The following is a 17,311-nucleotide window of genomic DNA, read 5'->3' on the forward strand; positions in this document are numbered from 1 at the left end:
AGCTCTTGGGGTTTGAATAGCAACCTTGCCACTTAGTATCTGTAGCAGGCTGTTGCGGTAGGCTCATAGACCCAGTTTCTCCTCTATTGAATGGAGAACAGTGCCTTGTGTGTGCCTTGCCTTGCAAGGGCAAGCACCCATTGAAAGTTCACTATCCCCAGGGAAGAAGAGTCACACTGCAAGTTTCCTGGAAGAAGTATTTTATTGACAGTAAAAGAAAATTTAAAAAGCAGTAAGCTAGATTTTGTGGGTTTTTTTTTTTTTTTTTTTTTTTTATGGCAAGGAGGGGGACATGATTACAGAAAGAAATACTATGACAACTCTGGGAATTATTCCTTTTCTGAATTGATTTTCTTAATGATCAAGGAAGTAAAATTTTTATTTTGGTTTTGTACCTGTGTGTGTGTGTGTGTGTGTGTGTGTGTGTGTGTGTGTATCACCTGAGCTCAGAGTTCCTTTTTCACGTCAGAAGCAGTGAATTCCCTCATCCCTTTCGATAAATATTTAGACAGTGTCTATTGTGTGCTTGCTATTCTGTGAAATGCTGGCTAAAACAGAGCCCCTTATGGGCAAACCAGAAAATCGCAATAAACGGTTATAATGCATTATGACAAGTGCCACCAGAGTGTCTCATCCGAGTTCATTTTTGTGGCCTCCTGTTCCTGTTTCAGGAAATGGAAGCATTTATGGGAGATGTTCTGAGGGGAATTTCTCCTGGCTCTTCTCCACGTCAGAGGGGGACATTTCTTTTGAAGTGTCTCCTATTATCGGAAGACAAAGCTATCCAGAAATCAGCTTGCGGAAGCCTCGGGCAGTTGTAGGGGAGGGAAGGAGGTCAGGAGTATTGTTTCGTTGTAATGAATTAAAGAACCTCAGAAGGTTCCCTAATGCCAGAGATGTGTGGCATGAATATGAGGCAAGATTTTTGGGTTTGGGACTTTGTTTTCTCTATTAACTATAGAGAGAGATACAGCAGTGACGACTAAAGGTATGATGTCAAATAGTGTATGATATCAAACCAAAGACCTCTGTGTAGCAGGCCGTGTTCTGGTCTGTCCAGCTGTTCTCAGCCAGTGTTGGTTGTTTGTCTTGGTGACTGCAGAGCTCTTCGGAGCGCGAGGTTCCGCAAGGACACATGCGTACACGCACCTTAACCGGGTGACCCTGCTCCTCAGCTGGATGCCGTCAGACATTCAGCAAGTGACTTGGAAAGAGTCTCAGCACCTGGCACGTCAGTGAATTTGGCGGATAGTCCCAGTTCCAAATATTCTGGTCCATGTTCAGGCTCTGTTTCAAGCCATGTGTCCTGAGTCGGGACTCACAAATACATGGTCTCAGTAATTCTTCTCCTGGCACATGAGACACCGACTCAGTGGTGTTTCTCTGACACCCACCAGCCCTGGTTTTCCCTCTGTCCCTACTGGCGTCCGCTCCACTTCAGCTCTCCTGTTCAGCACACCCTTCTGCACTCTCTCTCCAGGCTGGGGTACTTCTCATCCTGATGGAACCATTTGACCCCAGAGACTGCAGGTGACGTTAGGGTGCGTGAGGACAAGGGTGTGTGACGAGAAGTGCTCTGGGCATCAGCGCAGTTACACAGCTTCAACACCCCCCATCCCATGTCCCCCGATGAGCGGAAGTTGAGTAAACAGTCTGGAAGGCAGAGGTTAGACATTCCTACAATCCTGTTTTCTGCTCCAGCTGTGAATCTCATGCGCCCTTGTGTAAGGCACTGAACTCCTCTGTGTCTCACGTTTACTCATCTGCAGCACGGGGTTAAAAGCTGTGCCAAACTCATGGGGTGGCTGTGGGGAGTAGGTGCATATGTAATCAGAACAGTGACTCAAAAATAGACTGGGCACAATGTAAGTATTCGCTTTTAGTAGTGTGATGGCTACAATCATTACTACAATTCATTGGCGTTAGTATAAATGCTCACACATTTTCAGTGTAACACACACAGTGACATAGGCTGCAGACCCAAACCCTCTTTTCTCTACCCCATGCAGTGCAGCTTAATGAAAGGGCTGTCAGGACCCTGCTGGATCGCGTGGGGCCCTTCCAGCAGCTCACATCTGTTCTAGAGTCTGTTCTTGCTTCGTCTACTTTGTCTTGGCTTGCGTTGCCCCCCGACCCCGTCAAGTTGCCAGCTATCACTCTCCACTCTGACTCAGCCAGCAGGCATCTTTCAAAGCAACACAGGGAAACCCAGAGCCAAGCATCACAACCTTATCTGATGACTTTGCTCTTCATACTCTGTGGCACGAGGTTCACTGCGGTGACGTTGTGGGTCCTTCTCGGGTCCCCCATCTTCCGTTCCCCCATCGACTCCACAAGGAGCCATCACGTGCACACTGCAATTTTGACTTGGAATGTGAGCTTTGAGTTTTACCCAAGAAGTTATGCATTTCGAAATACTTAGTTCTACCATTTGAATCTGGATATGTTCATATACTTCCTTTCTATTCTGATTACTGGTAACTTGGGTGACTGTTTTTCAGGTTGTTTTATTTTACTTAAACTCTAACCTCCTTCTCTGACCCTTGAGTTATTTTTTTCAAGGGATCAGCCAGTTTGTGTTTGGTTGTCTAGAAAAAAAAAAAGGTGTCTTACAGCGATTAGATAGAGGCCAACTTGCTTTCAGAAAATGTAATTTTCTTAAGATACTGGCGCATGCTGACTTCCTTTCTCTGACACAAATATTACGCCTTATCTAGACCTACTAACGAGATTAGCCTAGAAAATGGACCTGCAAAACAGAGAGTTTTAAACTTTGACATCTACCCAGTTTAAAGAAAAAAAATCTGTGAAATTGTTAATAAAAAAAAAAAATCTAGGTGGTAAAAAAGAACGACTGAATGATGTTCGGTAAATTTAGAATTCCAGGCCAAAAATACAAAAAGGAAAAACAAAACTGGAGGAAATACTAACCCAGGGTAAATAAAAGGAGTTTGCCATCAACAGTGGCTCATCTGATCAATGTGGCTGTCTGATCAAGGTGATTTTTGCCATGGTCCCTGGTCATATTAGGGCACATGAGGTGTGTATGATAAAAGTGTGCCCATTGTCAGGAATGTAGAAGTTAGGACAGAAGGTGGACAGAAAGGAAAATTTTACTCTTCTTCTGTCCCAAGGTGTGCATAATCTTTGCCTCAGTCTTCTGCTCTCCATGTATTACACACAGCCTTCTTTCAATTCCAGACACCATCACACATAGGCATTTATCACAATTTAATCTACTATATCTGTGTCTTATTTATATTCTGTCCCCCGCCACTAGAATCTAAGCTCAGTGAGGCTGGGGATGTTTACCACTATATCTCCAGTCCATAAGCTAGCACCTGCTACACACAGGCGGAGCTCCATAAATATTCATTGAGTAATCTTGTGATGCCCTCAGCTCCCAAACCAAACACCACGCCCTCTAGCGTCCAACAGAGTAGAGATGCTCAGGCATAGATACCTTTCTCAGAGTCATGGGTCTTTTGAGCCTAAAGAAATTAGGAGGTTGCCTAGTCCAAGCCCTTAATTTTTACTGATAAAAAAGTGAAGGTACAGAATATCAGCAAATTACCCAATCACATAGAAAATCAATAAAATAACTAGGGATAGAAATCAGGACACCTGGCCCACTGCCCCTTCTCCAAACTATCCTTTTCTACTAATTTCACTATATACTCTCTCCTGCTGGAACAGCAGTGACTTGCTCCATCCTAACAGCTCAGGGGAGTTCTCTTACGTTAAGGGCTCAGTGACGCTGAGCTGGCTGGGGATCCCTCTGGTAACCTGTTAGTCATAGTCCAAGAGAAAGGATCCTATACTGTTGAGGCCTTTGATTCAGCCTGTGGGGTTTCAGCCAGACACACATATCCTCCTCTGTCTCCCTCCACCAGGTTCTAGCTCAAACCCACCCATTCTGTGACGTTTTCTCCTGTGAATCCAGCCCATCTGTATGTCGCATTTCTCTGCTGTGCTGAGATAATATCAAGTGCCTATGGAGGCCAATGCAGTAATGTAAATGGGGAAAGAGCCCAGGGCAGAAGCAAAGGCCCAGGATTGCTAGAACTTTCTATATTTAGGGAAGCTAAAGTTTCCTGTTGTCACTGGTCTCTAACTTTTCATCTTGCCTTTCAGGAATTATCAAGAAGAGTCATCTCCAGGGGAAGAGACGTGCATTCTCAGTCTTAGACACCATCTCTCCTCTTGCTGCCCCACGCAGCTCATCATACAGACTGTCCACAACACAGCTGCAGGGGTCCGACCCGAATGCTTGAGGGGGAGCGCAACAAACGTCACGCTTCGAGGTGAGTAGGCAGAGATTTCCTCACTGCCCTCCTCTCGCAGACCCAAGAGCGTCTTTATCCCCCTCTGGAGACTGCCCTTTTACTGTATTTCCATCTGGCCTCCGTCAAGTGGGCCTTCCCAAATCCCTTGGAGAAGGGGGCTCTTTCCTTTCCACAACCAGGCCTGCTTCTGTTTGTCTTCAGGATGGAACTGCTGTTCCTTCACCTCGTTTCTCACCAACTCCACTATTGTTCCTTCTTCATTCTCTGCCCATCAATGGTTAGAGATGAAATCCTGGAGAAGCCCGTATGAGGGCATGAGCCTACTGCCCTCACTGGAGCAGCTGCCCCTTTGCTTTCCCAGGCTCACATTGGGCCCTCTTGTTTGTTCTCTTGCATTCTTTCTTGCTTTGAAGGCTTTGCCACAAGCCTATTCTTTTAGCACCTCCCTCTGGATCCAGTTGTCCCTATTTCTTCAAGCTTCCTTTGGATTGGAGAGAAAAAGCCACTTTCCATTCTTTTTCTCTCCGTGAACTGAAGATGGAACTGAGGAATTCCATTTCTTTGAACTATGACTCTCCTCCTAAGGAATCCATGATAAGCATGAGCTGATGGAAAAGCTGCCTCCATCTTTCCCTGAGATGTTCATTTGTCTCCTACCAGTGAGAGAACCGTACGATATACACAGTCATCTTGTGAAAAATCCCTGTCCCTTGGGTAGTCATTGACACCTCAGTCCCTTTGTAAGGACATCTGTAATGCAGCAAAATTCAGTATTTTGTCAACTAAAATTTATGATTTACTTGTCTGGAGCTTGTTCATGTTGAGGTGTGTGGACAAGGTCAGGTAAAGATTACTAAAGACAAGATGGAAACTGGATTTGGCCACATGCTAAGGACCTAGAATACCATGTAAAAGGTCCTGGAATTTATCCTGGAGAAAATATATTTATTTAGGTAGGAGCACCAAGTTTTAGACTACAATCACTGAGGTAGCAAGAGGGGAAGATGGGTTTTATAAAGAGAAGGCAGGATTAAGAAGACTAGCTGTGGCCACAGAGATAGAAAAACATGACAGATTCAAGAGATGTCTCAGAAAAATCACTGGCAGCATTTGAGGTTAGTTAAGGAAAAGGGAAGAATTATGTATTATGGTGAGATTTTCAGATGTGAGAAGGAAAGGGAGTGATTTGAGGGCAGAAAGGATGCTCTCAGGTGGAAGCTGCAGATGGTTCTGGAGTCACGACTGCAGTGGACTCCATCGGCTGAGGTCCAGTGGCGTCCTCACAGATGCCTGGAAGAACAAATGGAAATTCTTGGTAGCTGAGGCCACGCCCTTTTCTCTGCTTGGCTAAGCAGAAGGAACACAAGAAGTTACCCTGGGACAACGGCTTGCAAGGCTGCCTCCACCCTGTTTAGAAAAGGCTGCCTTGAGGGAGGTCTCGGTGGCTCAGTCAGTTGAGCATCTGACTCTTGATTTTGGCTCAGGTCATGATCTCACAGTTGTGGAATCGAGCCCCATATCAGGCTCTGTGCTGAGTGTGGAGCCTGCTTGGGACTGTCTCTCTCTCTCTCTCTCTCTCTCTCTCTCTCTCTCTCTCTCCCTCTGCCCCTCTTCCCCACTCATGCCCTCTCTGTCTACAATAAAAATAAATTAAAAATTAAAATTAAAAAAAAAGAAAAGACTGCCTTGAGAGACTTTTGGAAACGTCTCTACTAGAAAGAAAGATGAGGACCTTTGCCCACCAGAATTTATGTTCTCCAGTCGTAACCTGAGGGTTCAAGAGCTGTTCAAGTTTTCGAAAATAAACACGGAGCATTAAAAAAAACACAATTGTCAACTGAAGAAAGTAATTCAGGAAGCAAATATGACTCCCTGTGACCAGCCCAAGATGGTATCAGGCCTTCGGCCAACTCATACCAAATTTCATAAATTTAAAAATAATTTTCTAAATGTTTATAAATTCAATTTATTAGATCTTCTCAAAAAGGAAAAGACCCTGTATCTCCTGTTATTTAAAGTGACTGAATTAGATAATCTTAAGGAAAAACACCTGTCAATAACCCTGGAGCCTTCTGCATTGTACCTTAAAAACACCAGGATTTCCTTTCCTCAGTGACTGACCTTCACCCTTATGATGGCATTATTCTTACTCTTGAGAACCATCTCTTTCTGACTGAGATTCTCATCTGGGCTAAACTTAATTCTTTGTCGCCATTGTTCCTTTAATCAATTGTTTTGGTTTTGGTTTTCTTTGTGTGCAGCACACCCACCATTCATGTACCCCTCTCTATGCCCTCATCGGACATTAGCGTCCACACTTGGCCTCCAGACTTAGGGATTTACTATGCTCGATGTTATATTTCACCTTCATTTGGGGAGGCTATACAGTGCTAGATGGGTAACTTTGTTCTTCCAGTGCTTTAAAAATGTTCTTCCATTTCTCTGGCTTGTATTATTTCTGATGAGTAGTCTGCAAATTTCCCTTTTTGTCCCGTTTTATTATTTCTTCTTGTAAAGTCTCTTCTTTCCTCTGGCTGCTGTGAATATTTAATTTTTAACTCCTGTTTCTAAAAATTTGAATATTGATATGGTTATCTTTCTTGGGGTTTGCTGAACTTTTTGGAGCCGTCGGTTTATAATTTTCCAAAAAGTTTAAAATTTCTTGGCCATTCTTCAAATATTTTTTTCATTCTCCATCTCTTTTTGGGCCCCAGTGATACATATGCTTGACTGGTGATTATTGTCACATAGGTTGCTGAGCCTCTGTGTATTTTCTTTTTGTCTTTTTCGTTTCTATCCCTCAGTTTCTACAGCTTTTCATCCAAATCCTTTCCTATTCTCTTCACTGATTTTGAGTGTTCTGTTTCTGTAGCTCCAGGTTCCCTCCAGATCTTTAGACTCAAATCTGGCACATCTTCTCCCCTCTTCCTCTAGCTCCTCCATACTGTTAAACTGTTTTTAAAAATGACTGAGCATAACACTCTCCAAAGAACTGAGAATACACTGAGGGTTGATGGGGGGGTGGGAGGGAGGGGAGGGTGGGTGATGGGCATTGAGGAGGGCACCTGTTGGGATGAGCACTGGGTGCTCATAGTTCATATGATAAAATAATCAAATCAAATCAAATCAAATCAGGAAAAAATACAATCATTTAAAAAAAATGACTGATTTGAGTGTCACAGTTTCTCTCCCTTCTCTCTCCCTCTTTGGATTACTGACATCATTATCTTTCTTTAGTCTCTTGTTTCCTCAGCTAGTTTCACAATATAGGTTGCCAAAAATTAATCTTCCCAATGTAAACTCAGATCATATCACTTCCTCACTTAAAACACCATCACGTTTCCTCAGAGCCTATGGATGAAATAAAAACTGTACTCTTTTATTCAAGGTCCTCCCCAGTTTAGTTACAGACTTGCTCTCTTATCTTGCTTCTTACTACTTCTATTTACGTATGCTGCCTTCAGGTAATTAAGAAATATTACTGAGAGCTTAAGTAAATGCAAGTCCTGAAGAGTTCTCAAATCCCTCAGATTTCTCTCTTGGCTTTGTCCATGCCGTTGCCTCTGTCTGAATGTCTATACCAATGTTTCATGTGTCCAAACGCAACCTGTGAATCAAAATTCACCTCAATGGCTAACTTTTGTATGAGATCTTTCTTTCCTCCATTTAAAAAAAATTTTTTTTAATGTTTATTTATTTTTGAGAGAGAAAGACAGAGCAGAGCGTGAGCTCAGGAGGGGCAGAGAGAGAGGGAGACACAGAATCTGAAGCAGGCTCTAGGCTCCAAGCTGCCAGCACAGAGCCTGATGCAGGGCTCGAACCTACCAACCATGAGATCATGACCTGAGCCCAAGTCACTTGCCCAACTGACTGAGCCACCCGGGCACCCCTTTCTTTCCTCCATTTTAAAGTTTTCTTTCTGGGGCACCTGGGTGGCTCGTTTGGTTAAGCCGCCGACTCTTGATTTCAGCTCAGTTCATAATTGCATGGTGGTGAGATCCAGCCCTGTGTTGGGCTCTGTGCTGAGCCTGGAGCCTGCTTGAGATTTTGTCTCTCCCTCTGCTCCTCCCCTGGTCTCACTAACTCTCTCTCTCAAAACATAAAAATAAAATTAAAAAATAATAAAGCTTTCTGATCATTGACAACTTTGGCAGTTTATCCATATTGAGTTGGAACACAACACTTGTATTATAATTGCATTATGGTCATTTGCATACATATATTATATTCTTGCATGTCCTGATAGATTATTTTCCTAGAGGGAGAATTCAAGTTCAACATTCTATCCTTTACATCCCCTTGCAAAGCATGTTGTTGACTCTCGATAAATATTAACAGAATAAATATTTTACTTCTCTGAGCCCCACAATGCAATCATCTAACACTATAATTTTCATTGCAAATGAATACATTGCTTACTAATGCTATCATTTACATCTAGTATTTTTTCTTCAGTTTACTTTTTAATATTCACAAATATTCATATTTATTATGCTGATGTTATAATCTGACATTGTTCTCAATATGATCTTGTGTATCTCAAGAAGCTTGAAATAAAAACAATTAAAAGATCTGGAAGCCTCCAGGCTTCTTAATCATGTATCTTGGCAGGGAGAGTTGCAATATGTTGCCACCTATTAATTAAATTTGTTCTCTGGTGAATTGGCCTAGAGAGAGAGCATTTTCTTAAAAACTTGAACCAAGAAGGAAGAGGAATATAAGAAGTCTAGGAAACCAACAACTCTGGTAATCAGCACCTGTGGTATAGCAATGGTGGGACCATACCATTTTCCCAATGGTTGTGGGAAAACTGCAGGGAGGCACCGAGGCCAAGAAAGAATCTACAAATTCTGGCTGGAAAATCACCATGAAAGCATTACACTGCTTCATAGCATATTAATGAATAATATTGAACCAAAAGGAGAGTCAGTTGTGAGTTTGATCAGAATGAGAGCATTAGATATATACGAAATTTTAGAAACCATCTAGATTCTAGAATATCACTATTGTTGCATCACAGGTCTCTTTGAAATTCTGTTGACAGCCTTGGACTTTATCTATGGGGGAAAAAATGTCCATACATTTTCCCATACATACAAAATAAGACTTAGGGCTAGACCTTTTGATTCAGAACATATTTTTCCTCATTATTGGTAAGAACAATGCATCCTTGAAAGAACTGGCTATTTGCTCAAGATAGTATAGAGAGTTAGTGACAGAGAAGTCGTATCTTTGGAAAGTGCCTCCAGAATTCAAGCGCCATCTTGGGTTTTTGCCAACACACTTTCCCTCATGTGTAGTGTCCAACAAACAAAGTAATTAATTTCATTTGAATAAAAATTACTTTTCTTTTTGCTCTCTAGGAAGGAAAATGAAATAAAACCCGAATGTCTTTCGTGTCAGACCCATACCAGATCCTTTCACATGCATGATTTTACCTCTACAACAACCAAAGATATTATTCTTATTTTATATTTTTAAAATGAAGCGTAAGAGGGGTGCCTCAGTCAGTTAAGTGGACGACTTGGGCTCAGGTCATGATCTCACAGCTCGAAGGCTCGTGAGTTGGAGCCCCACATTGGGCTCTGTGCTGACAGCTCAGAGCCTGGAGCCTGCTTCTGATTCTGTGCCTCCCTCTCTCTCTGCCCCTCCCCTGCTCGTGCTCTCTCTCTCTCTCTCTCAAAAATAAACACTAAAAATTTTTTTTTAATAAAAATTAAAAAAATGAAGAGTAAGAGAAATCAAGTGACTGACCCAAATTCATACAGGTACAAAACAGGGCTTGGATATGAATCCACAACTCTTACCTTAACTTAGCGTTCTAGGTCTATTTACCTTGCATTATGCTAGGCTAACTCTGGGAAAACATCGTTTAATCTGGAAAATGAAAGCAGGTTTATTGATATACTACAGCAACTATGATTAAGTACATTTTACGAAAAAAAAAAACAAACTTTATGAAGAAAACCTACTAGCTGAATCGATCAGGAAGGTTCTGGATCTGTCCTCACCTCTTTTGGTACAATTTTTCCGGTTATTATTTCAACCGAGTTCACCTACGTTTCCTCTCCTTGGTTGAAACACCAGCCCCAAAGCTGACCACATGGCTGGTAGAACCACTTTGGAGAGTCACCTGTTAATACAGATCAAAATCCTTGATATTTCACCTGCACTTTGTCTCGATAATTCTAGGTCTATCAATTTATCCTGAGGAAATTGTTACACAACAAACATCAGAAAGTGTATGAAGAGTTATGTCTAAAATTGTATATTATGACCTAAAAGTTATAATATGAGATAAACTATCTAGCAATAGAAAAGTATGTATGCATGTTTATACAATGTAATATATGCAGCCATAAGAAGTGGTGTTGTAGACATATTTTTATTGGCACAGAAATAGTTCATGGTATACTTTTTGAGCTGAACGTGATTGTAAAGATCGACTCATTCTTCTCATTCTTTTAAAGTCTATGTATTATATATTAGAGTATATTTTACGCACTTTCTTACTTACACATGTCAGTGTTTTCCTTTATTTTTTCTTTTTATTTCTTTTTAAAGTTTATTTATTTAGTTAGAGAGAGAGAGGGAGAGGGAGAGAGCATGAGGAGGGGAGGGGCAGAGAGAGAGAGGGAGAAAGAGAATCCCAAGCAGATTCTGTGCTCTCAGCACAGAGCCCGATGTGAGATTTGAACTCCTGAATGGTGAGGTCATGACCTGAGCCAAAGTCAAGAGTCAGATGCTTAACTGACTGAGCCACCCAGGCACCCCTCGTTTTACTTTTTGATAATATTATGATGTTTATGTCCTTTTAGGAGTCCAGACAGCATCTCTGTGTTACATACTTCTCTTCCAAATCTTTCTTCTTCCTCCCGAGGAGGAACACTCTATGCTTTCTTTACATCTTTTGGGAACTTTCCTTATGTGGCTGGCATACTGCATTCTGCCTACACTACAATAATAGGAAACCCTGTGATCTAGATCACTCAGATTTAGCTCTTGAAATGTAAAGGAGAGATTTTAAAGCATAGAGACTGTTTTCCTCACTCAACAAACCATGGCTTTCAAGACAATTGCTTTGCTGTGGAATCAAAAATGACATTTTTGGAGGCGCCTGGGTAGCTCAGTTGGTAAATCGTCCAACTTCGGCTCAGGTCATGATCTCGCGGTCTGTGAGTTCAAGCCCCGTGTCAGGCTCTCCAGCTCGGAGACTGGAGCCTGCTTCAGATTCTATGTCTCTCCCTCTCTCTGCCCCTCCCCTGCTCATGCTCTGTCTCTGTCTCTGTCTCTCAATAATAAATAATTGTTAAAAATATTTTTAATTATAATTTTGAAGGCAAAATCTGAGTATTGCTTCTTTATTTTGTGTTGAAATTCTGCTTTAAAATTCTAATTTTTCCCGGGGCGCCTGGGTGGCTCAGGAGGTTGAGTGTCTGACTTCAGTTCAGGTCATGATCTTGCGGTTTGTGAGTTCAAGCCCTGTGTCGGGCTCTGTGCTGACAGCTTGGAGCCTGGAACCAGCTTTGGATTCTGTGTCTCCCTTTCTCTCTGCCCCTCCCCTGCTCATGCTCTGTCTCTGTCTCAAAAATAAATAAAAACATTAAAAAATTTTTAAAAATTCTTATTTTTCCCAAGCTTAATGGAGGCCTTTGGGTGAATAAAAAAGCATATTATATATTTTAACATGTTACCCTCATTAAATATTAACTTTATAGTTTAATTTCAAAAGAAGAAGGATCTTTGCAATGAGTTTTCCAATTCAAGAGCATGTTATATCTTTTAAATCGCTTAAGTCTTATATTTCATAAAATGTTTTTTTCATCGACATCTTATACTTTCAGAATTATATTTATTACTAGGTAGTTCTATTTTAGCTATGATTTTTTTCATTTTGTTTTAAGATGATTGACAGTGTTAAGGAAAACAATTGATTTTGTAGGCTGAGCTTATATAAAAGCTACTTTATTATTGAAATATTTTATCTCTTCTAATCTTTTTTCTTGCAAGCGGGGAGTGATTCTTCTCATATATGTCCAAGACAGATGATATTCTCAGCAAATTGTGACAATTTCATCTCTTCTTTTTGAATATTCATTCCCCTTATTTCCTGTATGTTTTGCATTAGTTAGAATCTTAAAGTAAGAAAATGTTCAATAAGATAGCTTTCTCTCTCTCTCTAATTTACTGTGAAAGTTTCTAATATTTCCCACTAAATGCAATGTTTTATATGTCACCCATTCAGGTTATAGGATTTTCTTTCTGTTCCTAGTGACTAGTGGCTTTAATTTTTTTTTTTTTTTTAACCAGGAATGGGTAACATCTATCACTTTCCCTTCCATTAGTAGTTTGATCTAGTGAGTTATATGGATTAATTTTACAGTGTTGTAACCTTCTTATATTCTTCAGTAAATCCTACTTGTCATGGTATATTATTAGATTTAATTTGCAAATATTTTAGTATCATGTATCAGAGTGTTGGTTAGTGACACTAGCTTATAGTTGGGAACTTGTCCATCAATTTCTAGGCTTTGGAATGGTTGTAACATAAGAATTATCTTTTCCTGGATGAGGTGGCACAATATAATGCCAAGGGAGAAAAGCAATGTATAGTCCATTATGTGTAATATGATCAGTTTTTGAAAGCATAGCTGTATATTTGAAAAAAAAAAAAAAACCTGGATGAGTATATCAGAGATGAATATACTAATATTTCCATGGAGCTAATTATGGTTGTTGTTTTTCTTTTCTTTTTGCTCAACTATAATTTTTTACTCATTTATAGCGGATGTGAATTTTGGGCGGGAAAATATGAGCATCAAATAGGATATAGGTGCAGGAGCATGTAAAAAGCAGTGACTAGAAACCAGTCAGTCTGGTAACACACTCTCAGGCCCTCTAAACAAGTACACCTTACACGGTTGATTTGATTTCTGTGTGCTATGTCCTCCTTTTCCCAGGCAACACATCCTTATTTTTAGAACGTGCTCTCCATATCTCTACTCACCTCCAACTTTTGGCCTGGCTTCTTCTACTCTAAGCTTTTTTTTTTTTTTTTTTAATGTTTACTTACTCCTGAGAGAGAGATAGAGTGTAAGTGGGGGAGGAGAAAAGAGAGAGGGGGAGACACAGAATCTGAAGCAGGCTCCAGGCTCTGAGCTGTCAGCACAGAGCCCAACGCGGGGCTTGAACTCATGAATGGCGAGATCATGACCTGAGCCGAAGTCTGACGCTTACTGACTGAGCCACCCAGGCGCCCCTCTGCTCTAAGCTTTTCATAGACTTTAACAATATTTTTGTTAAGGATACTGTAACCTGGTTCTTTCCTGATTTGGGGGCACCCTTTGCATATACAGTATCTCCCGCCCACCTTATCTTCCCAGAGCTTCGCTCACACTGTCATGCTCCTGGTTTGCCTCTGGTTTGGGAGCTGACACTTGCTCTGGTAAAGGGAACAGGGTTCATGAAGAGAGTCTCTGGGTTTCTTCTCCTGGGGTTTCTCGCAGGCTCTGTTCCAGAAACCAACCTGGCTTCATTGGGACGTAAGAAACAGGAGGATTTTGCACTGGCCTCCGGCTGAAATTTACTTTTATTTTTGACTTGACAACAAACAAAGCATTTTCCCGAGTGAATCTATTGACTAGGGATGAAGTGGTTATAGAGTTCCTATTTATGCTCTTTCCAAAGTTTTCCCTTATACTCTAGAGTTAGGGTTCTCAGCAGTTTTCACAGCCATTTAGAAATAGCCTAGGGCAGCAAATATCATCTGCTTCAAGAGGCAGAACTAGTTTAGACTCCAGCATATTATCGAGGCTTGGGGAATTCTCCTTGCCACATCAATTCTTTTCTTTATGGGCTGTGGGGACTGCATGATGCCCAGTCCCAGAATGGCCAGCTCCGCAAACACACCACCACTGCAGAATCTCCTTGGTCAAACTGCTGTTCTTTCCCATCAGGGCATTCTCACAGGGCTAACAAAGGTGTCTGTCTGGGGGTATGGGAAACAGGTCTTTCCTTCCCTCCACCTTTCTGTCATAATAAGGACCTTCCTCTGAAATCCACCAGTCTTGACCAAGTGTTTAGGCAGTTGTGATTTCTTATGACAGTCGTCCCACCCAGGGTCATTAGCCTCACCTAGATGGGGTTCCAAACAGAATGGCCAAATTGCTCAGTGGTTAGGACCATGGAAGCTGGAAGAGGTTGCCTGGGTTCCAAATGGGCTCCACCAATTGAATCATGTTTCTCTGAGCAAATTCACCCCCTTTCCTGTTCTGTAAAAGTGGAGAAGATAGTGGCGTTCTGTTGTCAGGAATAATAACGTGAATGTAAAGCTCTTAGCACAGTGTCTCGCTGTGGCAAGTCCTCAGTACGTGTTCTGTTCTACTACGGTCTTCAGCGTGCCCGAGGCAGTGTTCAGAAGCAGTGGCTGCTGGCTCCGGGTTTGTTTCCCATGTTCATTGCTTCCACTGCCCAAACACGTCGTCCTTGTCCATTGAGTAACGCCACAAGTGGTCCACAGGTGCAGTTGTGTCCCCAGAGCAACTCTTGTTTTTGTTTTTTTTAACAACTATGCACATGACACAGATCGAACATCCTGTCCTCAGGGTTCTTCAACCCCTTCACTGGCAACAATCCTCCCTTCCCCTTTGCCTTGTGTGTGCTCGGGGCCACAGACCAGCTCTCATTACCTCTTGAACTCTTCATTGATACTTACTTCTGAATACAACCTGTGCCCTTTCTCCTAACTTTCTAATGGGCCCTCACTTCCCCAGTCCTGGGACCTCACCAAATCCTCTCCAACGCCTTGTCCTGTCATTTTCCCTCACTGCGTTCTTCCTTTTTTCTCCCGCCTCTGTATTCAGCCTAGGGTTCGTGATCTTTCATTACAGGCTTGTCCTTGTCCATCTTTTCTCCCATTGCACTTCCTTCCAAAAATGCCAGCTCATAGACCTATCCGACCTCCAATCGTCAGTGCTCAGAAAACCTTTATGGAAAGAAAGCAAGCTGAGATAACTAGCATGAACAAGAGAAAGCAAAACTCTCTCCTTATGAGGGAGGGTATTTCAGATGATATTGCTGCAGGTTTTTCAGGGATATACGCATATCCCCTGAACAACCTAAGTTACCATTTCTTCCCGAAACCTGACCAAAAGGGTTGATTTGTGCCTGATTGTCCATTTGTTTATGTATGCTCTGATTTACGTTTTCAAACGTGGCCATGTGGAATAAGCCAGGCAAAATTGACGTCAGTTAGGGAGTTGTGTATTTTTTTTTTTCAACGTTTATTTATTTTTGGGACAGAGAGAGACAGAGCATGAACGGGCGAGGGGCAGAGAGAGAGGGAGACACAGAATCGGAAACAGGCTCCAGGCTCTGAGCCATCAGCCCAGAGCCCGACGCGGGGCTCGAACTCACGGACCGCGAGATCGCGACCTGGCTGAAGTCGGACGCTTAACCGACTGCGCCACCCAGGCGCCCCGGGAGTTGTGTATTTTTATCTTCTTTAGAATTATTGTTTTTCTTTGTTTAGCTTCTTATAGAAGAGAATTTGTACCTTAATATTAGGGCAATATTAATGCTTATATATAAAACATGTATATGTATTCTAGTAATCTAGCACGATAGTCTTAAGGTTGCTGATTCATAGCATTACTTGGAAACGAATTTGAATCTTGGAAAATTATGAAATTCAGTTTGTCATTTTCTAAACCTCTGGGGCTAAAATTTTAAATGTAAATTTTATATGATTAGACTTCAAAAGACTTTATTGCCATATACTACTTATCAATTACATAATGTTTTTCATAATTACATCTTAGTTCCTTTTCAAATATTCCAAAAAGCCATTTGAAAGTGTTTATGTGCGTGTGTGTGTGTGTCTGTGTAGACAGTATTAAGGAAGAGGTCAGGATATTTCTTATGGGAAAAAAAAGAAATAAGAACATAAATAAATTCAGAGCAGCAAATAATATTTATTGCATGCTGTGTGCCTGGTCCAGATTTCTCACTAAATTTTGAAAAAAGCTAGATCTAGCATTTTGTTTTAATAAAGGAGATAAGGCTCAAGTTCTTTTTCTTTCCATACAAGCTTGCTTTCTAAATCCCAGTCATGATTTTTTTTAAGGCACTTTTCAAATACTGCATAAATGGCTCACTCCTGAACTGAGTTGTAGAATGAGGGCAGGTTCAGCAGGAGACCTGTGTTTGGCAGAACTCAAATCAATCCACCTGCCTTTGTTAAGGACTTTTATTATCCACAAAATTTATCTTTGGCACTTTCCTTTCCAGGCAAATTCATCACTCTGCTTACTTAAGAAATGAAAAGGCTGAAACAATATTCTTTGCCAGCTTTTGTCTTTTATGAATATGGTTAGTACTTTGCACAGAAAAGAATTTCATTTGAGGTGCTTCCATCACTTCCAGTAAGAAGAACAAGAGAGGGGGAGATTAAGGGAAAGAGAGGCAAGAGAAGAAATGAGGGCAAGAGGGAACAGCAATACGGCCTCTAGGGTAGCTCCCCCTTGTCCACAGAGGATGTCTTCTGAGACCCCCAGTGGATGCCCGAAACTGCAGATAGTAGAGTCCTATATATACTGTTTTCTCCTCTACTCACATACCCATGACAAAGCTTAATTTCCAAATTAGGCACAGTAAGGGGCACCCGGGTGGCTCAGTCGGTTGAGTGTCCAACTCTTGATTTCGACTCATGAGGTCAGGATCTCAAGGTTCACGGGATCGGGCCCCACGTCAGGCTCTGTGTGGCAAGGTGGAGCCTGCTTGGGATTCTCGCTCTTCCTCTCCTTCTGCCCCTCCCCTCTGCCCCTCGCCCGCTTAGGCTCTCTCTCTCTCTCTCAAAATAAATCAATACACGTTTAAATTAGGCACAGTAAGAGATTAACAACCATAAGTAATAACATAAAACAATTATAACAATATACTGAATACAAATATATGAATTTGGTCTTTCTCTCTCTCAAAAAAAAAAATGTTTTATTAGCAAACTCACATTTCTTCTTATGATTCTG

The sequence above is a fragment of the Puma concolor genome, chromosome B1 (genome assembly GCF_028749965.1).
Source record: "Puma concolor isolate L17-30 chromosome B1, mPumCon1.1.hap2, whole genome shotgun sequence".
In the NCBI taxonomy this organism is placed as follows: Eukaryota; Metazoa; Chordata; class Mammalia; order Carnivora; family Felidae; genus Puma; species Puma concolor.